This window comes from Alexandromys fortis, unplaced genomic scaffold (assembly GCF_014885135.2).
Source record: "Alexandromys fortis isolate MF-2015 unplaced genomic scaffold, M_Fortis_MF-2015_v1.1 scaffold_8_1_9099942, whole genome shotgun sequence".
Lineage (NCBI taxonomy): Eukaryota > Metazoa > Chordata > Mammalia > Rodentia > Cricetidae > Alexandromys > Alexandromys fortis.
The window spans coordinates 8,066,698-8,084,425 of NW_026067898.1; positions in this window are offsets into that span (position 1 = coordinate 8,066,698).

A 17,728-nucleotide genomic window follows, 5' to 3' on the forward strand; every position below is an offset into this window, starting at 1 on the left:
ATATATTTCTCTTTTTCTAATTAAAAAAAAAGAAATTTGACCTAGGGAAAATGACAACAGTGATATCCACTAAATTGTCAGCAATGGCTGGTTAAATAATTCTCGTCTTCCTTGATGCTTATTTTTTGATAATATTTTTACTATGAACATGAATAGCTTTGCAATGAGAAAAATAAACTATAAATTAATTTTAGTATGTAGAAAATATTAAAAAAGAGTCATCCAACAAGACCTTTATTACATGGGTGAACTCAGAGACCCCTTTCTCTTCAGCGGATTCCCAAGGCCTGAGCCAGGCACCTACTGGGCCCTGGCTCTGGAAGGTCCTGAGTGTGGGCAGATTTCCCTTTCATCTGGTGTTTGCCACCCAGTCCAAGGGAAGAAGAAGGAGCTAGCTGTCCAGTGACCTCTCCGCTGGAACCCACTGTCAGGTTCAAATGAATTCACGTGACTCACGCATACTCCTCTGCTTCCAGTTAGCCTGCCAAAGGTCAGCCTATGGCTTACATTCATGCCAATATGACGTGTGGAAACTATTGTAATCCTCAGGAAAAAACACAATGCACAACTGCGCACCAGAAAAACAACCACCCAGCTAGCGGGGAGAATTCAATAGCATTAGGATTGCTCAACAACCCAACAAAAGCCAGGAAATTCAAAGTTAAGTTTTACGCTCCCTCCTTAACTGGGCGCCATTGTGAGAGAGAAATAAAAGGCACAATGGCATGTGTTAGGGGTGCAATGTCAGCTGTGGTAACTGCACTTCCAGGCTTTATTGGCTCGCGTCATAACCTTAACATTCTATAAACAAGGGGTCCGGCTTAGCACCTGGGTCCTTTAAAAGAGAGATCTCTTCTGGAAGTCTGGACCAGGGGACTCACCGCAGCTTCCAGTCTCCTCGGCGTACACAGTAAATCAGCGCTGGAGAAAGGAAACAGACGAAATTGTTGTTGAGATCGCAGCCTTTCTGGCCTCTTGGGAAAATAAATAATTATAACAAAGAAACACTATTTACTTCTGAGACCGGGAGAGACTCATAAGTAGCCTGGCCTAGCAGCTGACTCGTGGCTAGCTCCCCATGCAGAGCCTTGCCTTTAGGGACTAAAGGTACTCAGAGATGCTCCTTCACGGGGCCCATGGCTCAATGTTCCTTCTCAAGTAATCCATGCCTGAATAAACTGAGATTTTGGCCAACCTGAAACATTTTTAGACGTTTTAAAATAAGCATAATTTTATGAGCGGGCTTAAAACTGTACCTTTATTTAATTTCACTTATATTCTAGTAGTAAAATAATTAGAGAGGAAGTTAAAAGATTGAGTCCAAGCATGATTTGTTTTGTTTTGTTTTGTCTTCTGTGGCTTGGATTGAGCAAGACTGTAAGGTAGAACAAGTTCTGCAGAGACCCTCAGCGTAAGGTGCAGTTCCTTCTTAGGGAGAAAGTTCCAGAAGAGGATATGGAGCAGTTTTAATGAGGCTTTGTTCTCTCTGAGGGAGAATTGAAAGAAAGCTCTGGAATCTTGAAAACTTTAGGAATTTTAGCGGCTTCCTCCAAAGTCAGTCACAGAACTGTTTTAGAATCAAGGTTCCTCACGGCAGAGAAAGCAGCTCAATCCAGGGAAAACCATGCCCTACCTTTTCGTCTTTGGGATCTGCACTTTAGGAAATGCCAGAGGTCAGACCTGGTAGAGAATGCAGCACCATCCTGGCCTAAGTGGAGGTGGAAATGCATCGGGGTCGTCTTTCAAAGGGATCAGATGTTTTCTTTCCCCGTGATGTATTAAGGTAATGAATGACAACGGGGATAAACACTGCCCCCTTCACACGCAGTTGGCCAAAACTCAGCCACAGGAAATGTGGACTCTTTGTGTGCTCCAGAGGAAAAGGAACTGGATTGGGCAAGCAGTCAGTCTGCAATAACAGGCAAGCCACCAGGAATACCAGGGGCCACAGAGAGGCTCCACGATAAAAAAAGGTCCCATCAGATCCCCATTTCCCTCCAGCTCAGAGTAGTCCAAGCTCTTCGTCAGCTTCATTATCTTATTGGAGCCACATGGCTCCTGGGCTCACACCTCAATGTTCTTCAATTATCACACAAATAGAAAAGTCTTATGTTTTCCACTCTTCTGCAAGCAATCAGAATAAACATACTGCTCACGTGTGCTGCCGCGGATGGTTTTGTAACTGTACCACGATGCATGTTTTCAAACATCTCTCTGTTGCATAATAAATCAAAGGTATATCTGGTACAGAAACCAAATGGTGCGTTTTCGTTTTAAATCAGAACCAGAAAGCCAAGGTAAAGAGGACACAAGCGTTCATCTGTGGAGCTGATCATCTATTCTTGAGATGTTTTCCAGTTGCAGGGCCCCATGGTCGCCATGTGCAGGCAAACGTTCTGTTTACCTGTGGGCAGAGATGGAGCTGTCCTTCCTTTCTAGTGTCTAGAAACCACATGTGTGTTTGGTTTCTTCAAGGGATGAAGGATGCTCAGTAAGGGAGAATCCTTCTGAAGGAAGGCAGTTGCCTTGCCTTTCCTGCATTCACGATTTGATTGATCAACCATGTTTTACAGAGGCTTGAGAGCCTCAAAGGATTCTGAACTCAATTAGTCTGGAGCCATTGACTGTTACAGTCCCTAAGTCCAGTGATACACACTTCTGGTCAATTTATTTCATTTGAGACATAACACAAATTTGCATATTCACATAAAATATCTAATGAAGTTTTGGGTTTTTTGTTTAGTTTTTGTCTCAGGTTTTGTTTTTTGTTGTTGTTTGGTTTGGTTTGGTTTTGAGTTTTGGGGTTCTGTTTTTAGTTTAGGTTGTATTTTGCATTTTCTAAAAGGTTGCAGGAAATATAAATCCCACACATTTTGAACTCCTTTCTCCTTCTGATGTCCCTCTGAACTGGTCTGTCTTCCCAAACGCTGAAAAAAGTCACTGTAAAGTCTTGACTGCCCTGCTCTTACCTGGCAATGACCCTGGAAGAATTAGAAATGAGTTCTCCTTCTCTGTTAGAGGAATAAAAGGATGTACACAAAGTTACCCACCCCCCAGCAAAAGACTTGGTTTCAAAGTCACGACTGAAGCCTCATGGCCATGTTCATATGACACCCCAACTGATCAACCAAACCAACCCCTCATCCAGGTGTAGCGCTGCTGACCCCCCCCCCCAAACTAGAGGTTCCCAGGTCACTATTGTCCTCATTGTGGGTGAGGAAGGATTTGCTAGTTAGTGCACTGAGTTCCATGTGTCCTGTTTCTGTTTCCAGGAAATGGCCACGGAACCTTTATCTTCCTGTCTTATAGGTCCTGGAGCTCTTACATTCCTGACTCAGGAGGTTCTCCATGCCAGGATCCCACCCCTTCTAACTACTTTTCCTGCCACCTTCTTATTTCCCACCTGCAGACGCAGTGCCCTGCGCTCTGTTCCCTCCCACCTCTCCCTCCCTCCTCTCTACCCGAGCCTACTCCTCTCCAGACAGATCCTTTGAAACCCAAGCCAGACTGTGTCACCACTGTGCTCAAAACTCTCCAGATTAGCTATCAAATCAAAACCAAATGAGCTACCACTTTACACCCAGGGGCATGGCTACCATCAAAAAGACAGACATCACACATGTTGGTCAGGCTGTGGAGAAGTTGGAATCTTGAGACACTTCTCTGGATGGAAAGGGAACAGCTGCTTTGGAGCATCCTCTGGCAATTCCTCAAAACAATCAACTTTTTTTTTTTTTTTAACTTCTGCTTCTTACCTAGGAGTGAAATTTCTGGCTGGACTTTGCTCAAGAACTCTCCCCCAACAAACTCCGGGGGTTTTGACTCAAAAATCCAATTCCTGAGTGGGGAATAGAAGTGAAAACAGAAAAGATGGTTCACCAGCCTGGTAGATGGCCTTCCTATCTGTTCCCCACATCTTTCCCTCTCTCCTTTCCACTACAGCCTACTCTGATCCAGACATTTCCTCTGAAATAGATGGAATGTATAGAAGGGTGCTTTGTCCTGGTGACCTGAGCTAAATCCCTGGAACCCAGAGTGGAAGGAGAGAGCTGAGTCCAGGGAACTGTCACTGGACTTCCACACATGCTCCTGAGTCTACCAAAAGCCACTGAATTACACCCTTTAGTAGCTGAATCATACGGTACATGACTCCTATCAATTATGTTATCAACATAAAGAAGTGATTCTTACATATGTTCTCTGACCTCCACACTCATGCATGTGTACATGGAAGTTTCTGTTCTGCCTGGTTCTGCAGCAGTTCAGTCCCAAAGAAACACGTAGAGGCTTATATTAATTATAAACTGTTTTATCTATTAGCTCAGGCTTATTATTAACTAACTCTTTCGACTTAAATTAACCCTCAGTTCTTATCTATGTTTAGCCATGTGTCTCGGTACCTTTTCTCAGTGAGGCATTCTCATCTTGCTTCCTCTGTGTCTGGCTGGTGACTGCATCTCTGCCCTTCTTCTTCCCAGAATGTTCCTAGTCTGGTTGCCCCACTTATACTTCCTGCCTGACTACTGGCCAATCAGTGTTTTAGTAAACTAATACAAGTAACGAATCTTTATAGTATACAAGAGCATTATCCCGCAGCATGCATGTATATACACACACACACAGACACACACACACACACACACAAATAATAAATGTAAAAACAAAAATAGTCTTGAAAAGTTCTAACCCTAGTCTTTTCTGAATATATGAAAGAAAATAAGTGGTAACTCAAAAGGGCTGTCATCAATAGTCTGACAACCACAGGTCTGGATCCATGCCCTCCCATGCTAAGTGGCAGAATCAAACGCATTAAACATGAATGAACTTCCTGGTCTGGATGTCAGCTAGGTCATCTTGCTAACTATGGGACTCCAGACAAGCTGCTGGTCTATTTAGAGCCTCAGTTTCCTTTCCTGGCAGAGACATCTTGGCAGTGCTGCTTCCCTCCTAGGGCTACCGTGAAGGTGAAATAAGAAGGCACCAATGCAAACGCCCACAAATTACCAACAGCAATGTTAGCAGAGCTACCAAGAGGAAGGAGCCAGACTGTAAACACAGACAGAGAGGTACAAGCCCCTGGGATCATACCCCACCACCAAAACAAAGGTGCCTTCTGCAGACCTGGGAAAGAGGTAGCGCATATGCCAGGATGTAAGGGAGACTGTAGTTGCCTGGAGTTTCTGGAATTAGACCATCTGGGGTTCTGATCCTGAAGAGACCACTCCCTCCCTGCCTTTAGAAATTCAGATGGGTTGCTTCTCATGGGAGAACTGAAATCACCTATGCTGTGGTGTTGTGGTGAGTCAGGAAAGAGCACTGGTATGTTAGATGTTTTCAGCAGACAGCCAGCCTCCACCAATGCTGGATGTTACTCAAGTCCTTATAATAACGTCAAGGGATCCGTGCCCAGCATGGAGTCAAAGCAGCCTTCTTCTGGGCTACAAGGCCCTGTTCAAAAACCCATGGCATCTCACAACGGTTTCCTGAAGCTATCACAGAAATTAAAGCCGCTTTCCCTTCCTATTGCTGTTCATCAAACACCTTGTGTAGGACCTTAGAAAGCTCTCTGGGACTGAAGTTGCTGTCTCTCATAGCAGGCTTTTGGAGGAGAGTCTCCTGTATGCTGATCATTAAGCAAACTGTAGTCTTCCATAAGCTAGTATAGAGAACTCCAACAGTATTCCTGTCTACCCAGCTTCAATGAGACACTAAAGACGTGCGGTAACTCCCGGAAGAAGAGGAACCCGACAGGCAATGAGCATCAAGACCCGCATTCGGTCTTGGGGGAATGAAGCCGCTGGCATTCCCATTTCAACCCCTTCTTATTCCCCTCACACGTCCCAATTTAACTAAATCATAGGTTTCTTGTCTCTTTTGTGATTCTCGGACTTTGGTGTGCATCAAAAAAGACGCACAAAGTCTGCAAGAACTCAAGCGAGTTGGTCCTTCCTAGAGTTACTTATGCGGTCGGTGTGAGATGGGGCTCAGGTCCATGGATTTCTGTCAGTTTCCCAGCTGATGGGACACTGCCTGGCTGAGGAAAGCGGTTACCTGTCCTCACAGGGCTGTTTTTAAAACCACCACGGTGTCTAAGGCTGCCTTTCCCTTTAAAAGACCCCTGACGGTAGCCAAGCCTTCCTGACATAAAGCTCAGTACACACAGCTTGGAAAGCTCCTCAGGGTGGACCCTCAGAGAGGCACTGAGTCAGGAGCTGATGGCTTGCAGCTGCTCTGATGAAACATCCTATAATCAGGGGCGGCTTGTCTTCGGCAGCACAAAGGGCTCCCAGCCCAGCTGCCTGCTCCCGGCATCCCGGAGAGCAAAGCCGCAGCTGGCCCCACTGCTTCCCCACGCTGCAGAGAACCAATGGGTGCGGTGAGGACCTGAGGCCCCTGGGTGGACTTCCGCCATCTCCTGACGTAGGCTTTTCCTCCACTATCTTGAGGGAGACTGCTGGAGGTTCGGTTGCCATGGCAACCGATCCTCTAGCCAAGGGGAATCCTGGTGTGTGATTTGATGGGTGGGTTACACCATTTCCCAAATAACAACTCTTTTACCAGGAAGGAATCCTTCTTTTTGCAGAAGGATTTTTTTTTTTCAGGTCCAAGAATCTCATTTTACATGGCAGACCGTCCTGGGAAGAGTGTGAATTCCCTTACCAAATGGAGCCTGTACCAACCAGCCGCGGAGGACAGGCAGTCGGTCTTCACCCACAAAAAGATGCTGACAACAGCAATTTTGTCTCCGTGCTATTGCACCCAAGTCCAGCTTGAGCGTGGGTGGGTGGGTGGGGGGATTATTTCCTGAGAATAGGAGGGCGGTGATTGAGCCCACAAAAAAAAAAAAAATCTAAGTTGGGACTTGTGTCTCTTCCTGCTGATGGAGATACATTGAAATCCTTTGATCAAAGCCTAAAGACGAGGGATGATCGGCTCATGCCTTACCTCGGCCTGTCATAAAATGCTGGAAATGCCCATTAAGACTGGAATCCTACTGCAGGGCAATGCGTCGGTATTTCACGGCAAATGCAGCTTGGTACTACTTTTTTTTTTTTTTCTGTCATCTATTTTAAGACCTTGAGTCTAGTTACACATAAAAGAACTATGTCCAGGATGTTTGGGGAAATTAACAGATGATAGTTAGCAAACATTTGGATGGGTCATAAGGGAACATCTGCAGAGAATCTTGAGTTGGTGCTGGGGAAGACAGCTGCTTTAGGTTACGAGACTTCAGCTGAGCGAATCCTTTTAGCTCGAGGTGACGCAGTTCAAGGAGCTTCCAGCAGGGGGCACCCTTTTGCAGTAAACTCCTTGGCCTTTCCAGCGAAGCTCATCACCAGCCGACCTTACACACAATTGGCATTTTGATTTCTCCAGCCCTCTGCTTCTTCCTTCAAAGCAGACACTCCCCTCCGAGAAATCTTCCTCCCATCTCTAATGAAAATGAACATTTTGATGGGAGGCGGCTCTCGTGGCAAGGATTAAAAGCAAAATCGGAAGAAAAAAAGACAATGAAATTAAATGTAGATTCTGAAAAAGGTTGAATACATGCCCACAAAAGCTAAAAGATGGGCTTGCCTGCTTTCACAGCCAGCTGAAACACAGGGAATTCTTAGGCCGTCTCATAAAAGCCTGACTCAACCGAGCACATGGGCGTCGGTTTTAAATCGGCCCTCTGTGACTTAACTCCTCAAGGGCGAGCAGTGTTCCTTGACAGTGTGGGTATGTGTGGACAGAACCCCATTTGCTCCGGTCTGTGAATAAATCATTACAACAAATAGCCCACTCATCATCCGAAACAATTAGCCCATTTTATACAGCCCTAAAACGTCTTGAACACAAATAATTCAAGAAAAGACAGGCATGTGCTCTCAGACCCGGAATTAGCCCCATGAGGCTTGAAACTGTGTAGCTCGCCATGGCTCCAGAACTGTAATTCTCTTGCCTCAGCCTCCCCAATGCTGGAATTGCAGGCACATATAACGACAACTACTAGATATTTTAAATAACATATTTTTCTTTCAAATACAATTAGCTCACTTTGTGTTTATGCTGCACAGCTCAGTAGACACATTTGGGCAACGTTCTCATTTTAAACTTGCTATGGATTTTGTAATTTGATAGGTGTTTTTTTTTTTTTCATTTTCTTGTAAAGATTTTCTTGCTGGAGTTGGTTATTGCATGGCAAGCTTTTGCTGCCCACAAGGCTTTGCTCTACACTCTTCTGGGGAACTTTTGAAAAGCTAATTGAATTATTAATCAAACGCTCATAAGAACCTGAGTGGTTTGGGTCACTGTCCTGGGCACCCTGGAAATGCTAAGTCCCCTGAGCTTTAGCAGGGAGTCACTACTTGCCTGTGTTATCACACGGTGACAACAGGAGGCAGAGTCGGGATTTGAACCCAGGAAGTCTGGTGCATTCGTCCATATATTTCACCATGTTGTGTTCTCTCTCTTCCCCCCACCTTTGAGCATATGTGCTGCACACACTACTAGTATTAGTGTCCAAATTTAACTAATAAAGGGCTATCTTAAGCATCTTTGATATGTCCTGGATGCTCAACCTCTTTGGTAGAGAGAAAAGATGGTTGGAGGAGTGTATGCTGGCCCCCAACTGCCATTTATGGAGGCTTTGAGCCCCAATTTACTCAGAATTCAAGTATTTCCAGTCTTTTCAAATTCTGCCTATACACCTTGCTCCATTTCTCCATGTTGGAGTAATTCTAGAAGGATCTACCTCATGGGGTTGCAGTCTGGACGAGGTCTAGGAACGCTGAGCTCTGTCTGGATCAAGTTGGAAGACGGCGATTATTTCCTTCTGTCTCATTTAAATCCATTTTACATAGGGCCTCACTCTGTGGTGTCCTGAGAGCAAAACCTTCTCAACTGCTCTCCCAAATGAGGTCACCCAAGAAGCAAGGCCAACTCTTTCTTGAGAGACACAGAAGTGTTTGGTAATCAGTATCGAACTGGGGAGAGGGAGAAAGGGAAACAAAGATTAAGTGCGCTATTAGAAAATCAGTTCTGGACCAAAATGTGCAAGGTGTTCAGAGCTTCAGGTTCGATATTCCACTTCTGGGGAACATTCTTTAGTGTGTGCAAGAGAAAACTGTACCGCCTGCCCTTGACGGACCCAGAGAACAAAGAGGGGAGGCTGCCGCAGAAGGGGGGAGTGGGTTGACCCCTTCCTTCCCCCACTCCCTGCCAGGCTCCCATCCCAGTTCATCAGTCTCCCGTCCCCTCGTTGGACCTCCTCCTGGACAGAGGCAGCATGGGAAAGGCTGCCAGGCGACTTCAGAGAATGACAGGGATGCTCACCGTGGAAGGTGGACACCTTTCCTCAGACTGCTACAGATACATAAAGATGGTGATACATAAAGATGAAGTACCACTCATGGGCTGCCTTGGGACTCTCATGGCCATATCATCAAATTTCAAGGGAGACTTAAGGGATTTTTTCCCCTGATTTTTGATGTGTTTCTCCTCGTTCCAACAGGACTTCTCACTAATGAGAAGCATGGTATTCTAAAATTCATGAATAAAACCTAGGAGTTAATGGCATTAGAAATACAAGAACTTCCAGAATTCTCTAACGGCTTCCCAATAGTCCTGAAGACTGCTCCGTAAGTGGTCTTGTGTTTATTCCTCTCCGAGTCCCTAAAGACACAGATGAAGATCTTTTATCAAAATGATTGAACGATAAGTCTCAGAGAATTTTTTAATACAATCCACGTTTTTACATTGGGAGCTTACAGTGTGTGTCCACACTGGGCTAAGAGCCACAGAGGATGAGGCACGGTTAGTGTCTGCCTTCATGGAACTTTCGAGCTGTGGGGAAGGAGTCAGGAGACTAGCCTCCATAGGATGTGCAGAACACACGGAGGACCCTTGGATACCATAGGGAAACTCGAGGAGGCCCCATAACTTAGATGAGGATGTTCTCAGAGAAGCCAGTGGATTAGGATAAAGGGATGTCAGGAGATAGTTGTAGGCATCTTGTAGATGTCGTCTAAACAAGGCTTTTCGCTGCACCGCAGCACGGAAGCATAAGGGATGATGGGAGCATGGAGAACCAAGACTTACTTACAGGCAAATATGAGAGATAGTAAAGGCCACACTAGAGAATAATTTAGCTTCCAGGTGTGAGGAAACAGCTGAGGTGGGTGTTTGGGAACCGTATCATCAGCTCAGCATCTGAAAGCATCATTCTGGCCCTGGCCAGCAGCATCCTAATTGCTGGGATAAATAAAGAGAGACCATTGCCTGCCCGGGCTCGCTCTACCTCTCCATCCCCAACAGGGGCACGTGCTTTCCACGAAGAAGAGTCCTCACAGTCCAAGTTTACAGATTAAACAGGGCCACCGGACATTTGCAACTCCTCTTGAGGACATAGGAAGTGGCATCCGTGTTCCTTCTCCTGAAATCAGGACTGGACGTAGACTCACACTGACCTAGACCAAGGGTGGATCTAACCAAGTCCAGATCACTGGTAGCCTCGCAGCTTCCAGCTTCACCCTGTTGGAACCACCGGCACCATCAAACCCTAGAGAGCCTTCTTGAGGATGAGAGACCAAACAGAAAGGGGAGGTGAGCGTGGAGCCACCCTGCAATCTTGTCACCTGTGAATGAGAACATTCCCTTCCACCAGGCAGCCCCAACACACCCGCCCACTCACAGCTGCACAGAGATCTCAAGCAAAACAATCAGAAGAGGTAGCTAACTGAACCCAAGGCAAACTACCAAACCAAGATCCAGTCGGTGGTTAGTGCCTACACCATTCTGCCCTGGCTGATTAGTGACTCAACGGCAGATAAGGGGTCCTCTTTACGTCTGCAGTTCTTAAAGCTGGCACAAGTCATAAGCGTCACGGGGATGGATGCTGTCTGTAGGGCACATGTGCTTCTATGCCCTGTGGAGAAAAGGTTTCTGCTGGGCTTCCAGAGTGCCAATTAGGATGCCTGGCTCTACCTTCCAGCAGACTATAAATGCACTACCCTGATTGATGCAACGTCAATATTAGTTAATAATTCAGGGTATGGTCAGGTTTTTTCATATGTAATCACAACTTTAAATCTCAAGGATACTCCTGGAGATAGCTAGGATGGAGTTTTCCCTTCAAACCCTGTTTTTCTTTTCACGAAAAGTTATCCAATGGTTTCTCAGAGTTTTCAGAAAGATTGGCTGCAGATACCATATTTCCCTTTATTGCAGGATGCCAACCCTTAGAAATGTTATCTTTCATGTGACAAAGACCCCACTATGGGGACCAACAAGCAAAAGGCAAACTGAGTGGGTCTTTGAGGCATCTCCTAGCGCCTTCTCAGATCCCATCTGGTGTGGGGTGGGGGAGGGGGACAGAAGGAGGCTCTGGGAGCCAGGCTGATGTTATGAAATTCACAGCATCGGAATTCCTGAGTGTACATCAAAAGGGAAAGAGCCTTGTTGCCACACACTTGAACTCATTTTGAACCTGCAAGAATTCTCTGCAGCATTCTGCCATGCCTTGGTTTGGTCCCATAAATCTAATGTTAAGTTCCTGTCTTTTTTTTTCTGTCACCACATCACACCCAAACGGCTAGATAGATTTTTATCAAATTGAGTGGATATGTTTGGGATGTCCTTACTTGAAAGAACTGAAAACATCAGCGAGGCTCCTAAGTCTGGGAGTCATTTCAAGGAGCAGAAAGTGTGGGCCAAGAAGATGGTCAGAAGATTCCGGAAACCAAATGTGAGTGAACCTCAGGGCCCCTACTGTGGGCACTGGTCTAGTGGACCCTCTCATCGTGAAGAGCCGTCTGTGAGTTCTTCAGCGTCCGCAGCAGCAGGGAGTCTTAGTGGTAACTAGCAGGGAGACCATGAGTAGAATCAATAGCTAGGGCGGGGCTCCTAGGCCACAGTGTAATATTCAGAAATAAAGCAATGTCCTAACCTAAAAGGGAAGTCTCACACGCCTGCTGGTAAGGCTCTTCTTTTCTGGTAAAATGACAGGCAGCCCAATCAGAGACCTGAAAAGCTAATGTCACTCAGAGACAATACCAGTTAGGCTCCCACCACAGATCTGAGACAACACAGGCAGATTTCTGGTGTGATGTGCTCAGCTTGGGTGCTCCTAGACACCTTCACTTGCTGGTGACCGACAGGCATCTATTAAACGGCAGTTGGATTAAGGCAGGAACGAATGAAGGAGTGAAGGAGTGAACACAGGGATGGATGTGCTGGCCGAGCTGCTTTGACAGGAGCTGTACCCTTCACACAAGGCTGAACTTGTCAGCTGCACTTCGTGCCAAATGGCATTTTTATTTCCATTATTAAATAGGGTGTTGAATATCTTCCGACTGTATTTAAGGATTCGAAATCTAAAGCCACAGCTACGAAAGGCAGGGATTGCACCCCTTCTGTAATGCTTTTCAGAGGAACTGTTTACCCCGTGTTGAATATTGGCAATGCCACTGTTCCTGCGATGAATTGACAAACAGTTCAATACACCTCATTTAGAACCATTATGGGGCATTTCATCAAAGATCCGGTTATGAATGTCTCCAAAGAAAGGATCAATGGGGTTTTTATTATGGTTTGGAGAGATTTCTTTAAGGCAAGGTGACTAGAATAAAGAGTGACCAGGGCAAAGGACACGTTCCATTTTATTCCACCAAAGGTAAATGTAATTTTCAGTTTTACCATCGTCTCTTCCCACATATATTATCCACATAATTGTTTACGTTCCCAAACCCCCTTGATAGCAGTTTTACAAGTGGCAGAAGGAGACTGTTCTCAGGAGTCTGTGCCCTGGGACTTCCTCGAAGAGAAAACGGCCTTGTAATTAGCGCATTTGGATCATTAGTGATAAAGCACCCATGGGAGGGAGACCTGCAGTCTGCCAGACTCCTTCCTGAGCTGCGCCAGCGTGAGGTTCTACCGGCTCCTACATTGCCACCGCTGGGTCAAGGGTCCCCAGAGCTGTGGTCTTAATTAAAGATCTCATAAGACACGGTGCTTTTGATAACTTATTTGTATGTTTTCTGTTTACAAAACACACCAACTCAGCTTTTATGTGGTTCTGTTTAAACCGAGATGGTTTGATAATTTCATAAGATAAACATTCCTAATTGGTTTTCGCATTTTTCCTTACTTTGCCTTGGCAAATCAATCATTTGTAAGAAATGGAATAGTTTTGAGAGTTGTAATTTTGTCGTGTAGCTTTATCTACATTTATATACTGTGTCCCTACTTTCATACGGCCTTTTTAATAGCTGCCTATTCGTATTGTCCTTTGTACAAATCTCAGAAGCATAAGGCAAGCACGTGAGAAGGTTTTCTGCGATGTCAAGGAAGGTTCTTTGGTGCAAGCCATAGGCACTGACTCTGGAAATACACATGGGTTATGAGAGGAGGAGGAGACAGAAGAGGGAACAGACAAATGAACAGACACTCCGGCAAAGCCCAGACCTTCCCTTCAGAGTCTCAGCTATAGCTCCACCAGCCTTCATCTCTCAGGACAGGGATCTTGGCCCAGCTTGGGTCTACTCTGAGCCAATCAGACATGGTCAGGCTCTGGGGGTGTGAAACCCTGCCTCAAAAAAACCAAAAGAAAGAGAAGGAGGATGCTGAGGACCAAAGAAAGAAAGAGCATCCTCCTGCACCTAAGAGCAGTCTGTCCTTGTCACCAAGCTACTTGCCCATTGTTCTTTACGGTATTCAACAGAGCTGGGGAGAATCTACTGATAAGGGTATTTCTGTGCCATGACAATCTTGGGCAAACCCGGTGTTAGGCATTGTCTATCTAGAGCAATTGCAGAGACAAACTCATAACTGAGTTCATTTGATTCACTCATTCTCTTTGATATGAAAGAGGAGGGAAACTTAATAATTAGTACAGCCAAAGTTATCATAACGAAGAGACTCTGAGGCTGAGTGACTTCCTTTCCTACCCATAAGTCTAAAGAGAGTGCAGGGACAGCAGGGCAGTGCCACCAGCCCTGGGCTTTGAGTTCTCACCCTTTCCCAGCCAGCAGGAAGGAGGAACAGGGACACTGAGAACCAGTTAGCAGGGCTTTCAACCCAGAAACTGGGCATTCTCCAGCTCACATCCCGTTGGCCCAAATGTTGTCACATGGCCACACTCAGCAGCAAAGGAAGCCGGGAAACACACACTTGTACCGTGATGACATGGCCTATCTAAACCCCAGGAGGAGGTGAGCCATTCCTGACACAAGGAATATTCTTAGATGTTCTTTCTTTGCGAAATCAGAATTTGAATGACCGAAAAGGTGTCATCCGCAATCAAGGCAGATTTTGGGTTTTCAGGAGCCTGAGGTAGGATTGCGAGTAGATATCTTTTTCAAGAAAATTAGTACACCATTATCAAAGCCTTGGGAAAAAAAAAACCAGACACCCCCCACTTCCAGGGCCTTGCATAGATGGGCTTTGTACAAGCAAGAAGTCAGAAGCTTGTCTTAGTTTAGCGCTAGCTGGCTTAGACCTACAACAGTCACTTTCTCTAATCTTACTCCTGCAAAAGTTGATCAGAGGCCAGCCACTACCGCACACTTGAGATAAATAGCTGGACCCATGGCGGAAGCAGTTGCTGCTATGGAAGCCAGCTGTGTGCGGTCTAGGCTAGTTGCCTCCCCAATGGCTCAGAAGCCAGCTAGTTTCTGCAAGGCCATACACCAATACACCCACAATCATGGTTCCTAGGAAGCAAACGGCTACGTTTGTTTGGGGATTTGGAACTGCTGTGTTGGGTTGAGTTGAGAAAGCTGCGTCTCAACCCTGACCATTTCAGGCCCTGACTCAGGAGAACGAGCCAGTGGGCATGTCCAGATCTGCTCTGTGTCCTCTCTGAGGGAAGCTTCTGGTGAAATCTTTGTGAAATGTGCTCTGGTCTACTCCAGGTCAAGGGCCTGAGTCCAAAGGAAAATGATCTGTCTTTACAATGGCCACTTAATAACTTGCCCTGAGCAAATGACAAAACATGACAGGTTCAGTTTTTACTGAAAACATAGATTGGATGAAGGAGAAAAAGCTGGATGCGGGTGTTTAATTCCCAGAATGTACTTTTCCTCTTAGAATTTCCAAGACGTGCCATTCTTTACACAGCTACAAAGCTCACTCATTCCGTTCATTCTTCCCACAACCAGCCTGATGCAGGTAAGCCTAGGCATGTAGAGACATGTAAGGGGAGGGCTTTGTTAGCAGAGGGGTGTGTGTGTGTGTGTGTGTGTGTGCATGTGTGTGCACGCATGCACATGTGTATGCAGGTATACACAAGCACACAAGCATTAGAGCAAGAAGGACTGTACTACATTTTTGTGTTAGGCCATGGAAGTGCGTACACTCCTGGTGTTGGATGGAGGGGCCTCGATAGAAACAAGACACTTTAAATTAGTCACTACAGAATTCTCTCCCCCTCCCCGGCTTGCTGGGTTGGAGTGACAGGCAGCCTTTAAAGAATTCTTAGCGCCTTTTGAAGAGTGCTTGGCTTCCATCTCCTATGACGCCCACCATACATCCTGCTGTAGGACAATGGTCTTATACCCTGTAAAGATTTGTAAATTGTACAGTTTAATAAAACACTGTTTGGCCAGTAGCCAGGCAGGAAGTATAGGCAGGGAAACTAGAACAGGAAAATTCTGGGAAGAGGAAAGGCTCAGTCTGCAGTCATCACCCAGATGCAGAGGAAGCAAAATGAGAATGCCTCACTGATAAAAAGTACCAAGCCATGTGGCTAACACAGACAAGAATTATGGGTTAATGTATGATGTAAGAGTTAATAAGAAGTCTGAGCTAATAGACCAACCAGTTTTATAATTAATGTAAACCTCTGTGTGTTTCTTTGGGACTGAATGGCTGCAGGACCAGGTGGGACAAAAACCTCTGTCAACAGCATCCCTGAAAGATACTCTAGAAGGCATACCCATGGAAAGAGAACACTCACATTTATTGAACATCTATTTTAAGCCAGACCTTTTATATATTATGTTTCATCTAAATCTCATTTCACAGATAAGAAACAACTTGGGGAACTTGGTGCAGGCTTTTGTAACAATCACGGGAAATGAAGATCTGTGATTGGCTATCTCTGGCTGTAAAGCCACTAAGCTTTCCAGAGATCAGAGTTACTTAGCGCTCTTGATGATTCGGTACAGAAGCCTTTTGATCTTGCCTTGTTAGTCAGGCATCTTTCTGCTGAACTGCCAGTCTCTCTGGGCCATTCTTCATGGGCCTCAGATTAGCAACAAGAAAACCGACCACAGCTGATTTCTCCTGATAGAGACATCCGCCAGCTCAGGACAAGGATGCTGAACGCTGGCTGCTTTAGCAACTGTCATTAAATAATGATCACTTGGCAACAACTTTGACCTTAGCCCCATTAGAAAAAAAGGATTATGGCAATTAAACACTGCAGAATAGTGTGTCATCCAGCTCTTTGTAAACCTGAGTTCTGTACTTTCATTTCTCATGAAACAGCAGGACCTTCCCCCCCCCCCAAAGAAAGAACAAACAAGGCTATTAGAGGTGATGTTTTTTTCCCCATGTAAACTGAGTTCTGTGCTGATTGCCAGGTCTGTGACTTTGCTGGGCCAGTTGCTATCAAAAAGCTAATTTTCTTTCTTTCTTTTTTAACCAAACCCTATTACATTTTTTCTTGTAGAACATGGGGAAATATTACCTAGTGTTTTTTATTTAGTATCCTTAGAGGAGAGTCATCTTCTATTATCTGTTTTCAAGCAAAAACTATGTGTTTCTTAGTTAGGATTGATATTGCAGCCCCTGAATTCTAAGTGATTATTATGGAAATAGTCCTGACTGGCCTGGAACTCACAGAGATCCACCTGCTTCTGCCTTCCCAGAGTTGGCATTAAAGGTGTATGCACCACACCCAGTCTTAGAGAATTCTTTAAAAATTCTTGGTCATAACCCACATGATATATATTGCTATTAGCATGAAAATCAGCAAGCACAATGACTTCAAGCTGGCTTAAGATTTTATACACGCAGAAACTCTGTGAGTCACTTTTGTTGTTTTGTTTTGTTTTTTGAGACAGGGTTTTTCTATGTAACCTTGGCTATCCTGGAACTCACTCTGTAGACCAGGCTGGCCTAGGCTGATCTCAAACTCACAGAGATCTGCCTGCCTCTGCCCAGAGTGCTGTGATTAAAGGCGTGTGCCACTACCACCAAGCTTCTATGAGGCACTTTTGATGTTCTTTCTGGGCCCATACCTCAACTCTGGAAAGGTCAAATTTTGCATCAAATCTTTGAAGTAACTTATTGTAATAAACACACTTTTAACAGAATCCAACTCATTTAAAACAGTTAAAATTCCTTAGCATTTGTTTGTTTGTTTATTTATTTGTTTGTTTAGATCCAGGGATTCTTTGTGTAGCTTTGGCTGTTGAAACTAGCTCTGTAGACCAGGCCTTAAACTCAGAACCTCAGGCTTCTGTCTCCCGAGCACTGGGATGAAAGGTGTGAACTACCAATGCCCGATGTAGCATGTTTTAAGACAATTTTTAAGACCCTTCCAGTGGTACAGAAAGTAAACAGAATGGTACACAGAGATAGTTCTCTGAAGATGTCCCATCAAGGGGGGCGGGTGTGCAGGGGATGTGAACCAAAGCAGGTAGTTGGGAAGGGGGGAAAACTGCCCCAGGAATGATGTGAGACAGAAAATAGGTCCTATTAACTTGCCTAAATAGGAATTGAATTTTTAACTCTCAACTCT